Genomic DNA, 2500 nt, shown 5'->3' with positions numbered 1-2500 from the left:
CGGTGTTTACAGCTCCGTAATTCAGATTATATGATTTTCAGTCATCACGCCCCTTTAATGGTCAGGCGAAACCCCGTGGGGTGCCTTCATCTGCAGGGTATTTGGGAATAAACAGATTGGAAATCCTTGAGTCCACATTTCAACAGATCCGCTGGCATGAGCGCTCAGGGGGCCGAACCCACGCCATTAATCTCTGTCCGTGTGCGCCGGCTCGTCGGGGCCCCTGCGTCCGCAACGCTACATGGCATGAACAGAACGAACGTGGCAGAGAAAAACAAACCTGCTCCTTTTGCTTCCACAGTGCCTCACTCTCGCCCGTGACATAAGCCTTAAAGAGTCGAGAGCGAGTGTGTGCGCGCGCATGTGTGTGTGTGTGTGCACTTGCTTGCTGCCGCTTACATGACGGATGAGTGGGCCTGTGTGTCGGTTTCCTGTTTTAACATGGCAATGACACCTCGGTTTCCGCAGCGACGGCCCTAGGGGGGCGGTGTCTGTGTGACACGTGCGTCTGTGAAGGGGGTGGTGGTGGTGGTGTGTGTGTGTGTGTGTGTGTGTGTGTGTGTGTGTGTGGAGGGGTGGGGGGGTTAAAAGAGAAGTGCAGATTTTTAAGCTGTATTTATCCCAGTCAAGAGCCCGATGTGTAAATGACATACAGAAGGATAGAGAGTGATAAAGAGAGGATGAGAGAGTGAGGGAAATAGATGGAGAGAGGGATAGGGATACAGAGAGAGAGAGAAAGAGAGAGAGAGATGTCTGAAGACCAGGCCTGTTATTGGGGTGGTGTAGTGCAGACTCAGGGCACAGGAGAGTGAGAAGAGAGGGTAGGGGAGAGCGAGTATGTTTTCATACGTCTCCTTCTCCTCATCGTCTGGGGATGGAGGGAGAGAAAAAACAGGGCTGAGTGCCCCAGCATGCCACCCCTCAGATGTTGACATACATAGGTAACTTGTGAGTGAGTGAGTGTGTGAGTGAGTGAGTGAGTGAGTGAGTGAGTGAGTGAGTGAGTGTGTGCTTCGGCAGGAGAGTGAGAGCAAGCTTTCAGACAAGGTCTGGGGCTGGATAGTGTGAGTATAAGAGTGTTTGTCAGAGGGAATTTGAGTGAGTTAGTGTGTGTGTTTGTGTATGTGTGTGTCTTTGTGTTTGTGTGTCTTTGTGTTTGTGTGTGTGTGTGTGTGTGTGAGAGAGAGCGAGACAGTGTGTGAAAGTGTGTGTGAGAGAGAGTATGTCTACACAAAGTGACAAAATGTGGAAATCCTGTATGATGAGGAGACAGATAAGAGAGGAATGAATGAATGACAACATTTCACTGCTGCAAAGTGTGCCAACAGGTCCAGAGTGGGAGTAAGAGAGAAGAAAAGTGTGAAAGTGAGTGAACGTGTATGTTTGTGTGTGAGTAAGTGAGTCAATGAGAAAGTGTGTGTCTGATAGATACGGGGAGTGAGGGAGAGAGCAGGAGAGAGCAAAAGAGAGAGAGAGAGAGGGAGGGAGGGAGAGAGCAGGAGAGAGCAAAAGAGAGAGAGAGAGGGAGGGAGGGAGGGAGAGAGAGAGAGAGAGAGAGAGAGAGGAGAGAGAGAGAGAGAGAGAGAGAGAGAGGGAAAGAGACAGAGAGTGCGTTTGTGCTGAGCGTGTGGTGAGGGCCTAAGCTCACTTCCTCGGAGCTGTGATCCCCGGGCCTGCCAGCCTGTTTTTCCGACGAGCGCCAACGTGCAAACGCACAGCAAACTCCCTGCGCGCTGGACACGTCTGCTTTCCATACATCCACCTCCCCGCCCCCCGCCCCCCCCCCAACTAACACCATCCATCCATCACTCCTCTGTCTCCTTAGCAACTTGCCACGGCAACACCTAACCCATCCCTGCTTGTGATGTGTTCATCTGGCAGTTGCCTACCATGACATACGGCTTTAAGGGTCAAATAACATGGAACCAAAGAGACCAAAGCTCTTGGTAACCTGTGTGAGTGGGGTTTGTTTTGGACTGAGACACCACTGTGACACAGCACAACCTGAATGTGACGTAAAAGGGAGGAGGGAAGATAATTAAAGGCGCACAGCAGGCCACCGTGAGCCTCTATAAATGCCAGGCAGCCGTGCCATGGCGCATGCCACCCCTCACACTGTGAGCACTGAGGCAGGGGGTACAGACGTACGTGTGTGTGTGTGTGTGTATAGAGGTGTGTGTGTGTGTGTGTTTGTGTATAGCAGTGAGTGTGTGTGTATGTGTGCGTGTGTATAGCGGTGAGTGTGTGTACCTGTGTGTGTGTATAGCGGTGAGTGTGTGTACCTGTGTGTGTGTGTGTGTGTGTGTGTGTGTGTGTGTGTGTGTGTGTGTATAGCGGTGATTGTGTGTATGTGTGTGTATATAGAGGTGTGTATGTGCATGTGTGTTTGCGTTGGCCGGGCAGCATTTGTTTGCCCTTTCATGTCGGTGTCCGCAGGCTGCTCAGCGCCAACACCAACAGCGGCCTATTTGCCCGGCCGTCCACACTCTCCGCTGCGGCG

The 2500-nt window shown here is 51.9% G+C and overlaps 1 protein-coding gene across 6 annotated transcripts in view; it reads right to left on the bottom strand.

Annotated features, from left to right (window-relative positions):
- Positions 1 to 2500, bottom strand: part of atp8a1 (ATPase phospholipid transporting 8A1) — a 141478-nt gene that overhangs the window by 54822 nt on the left and 84156 nt on the right. The window lies entirely within an intron of this gene.

The sequence above is a fragment of the Alosa sapidissima genome, chromosome 20, assembly GCF_018492685.1.
Source record: "Alosa sapidissima isolate fAloSap1 chromosome 20, fAloSap1.pri, whole genome shotgun sequence".
Taxonomy (NCBI): domain Eukaryota; kingdom Metazoa; phylum Chordata; class Actinopteri; order Clupeiformes; family Clupeidae; genus Alosa; species Alosa sapidissima.
This window is presented reverse-complemented; position numbering and strand designations above follow the sequence as displayed.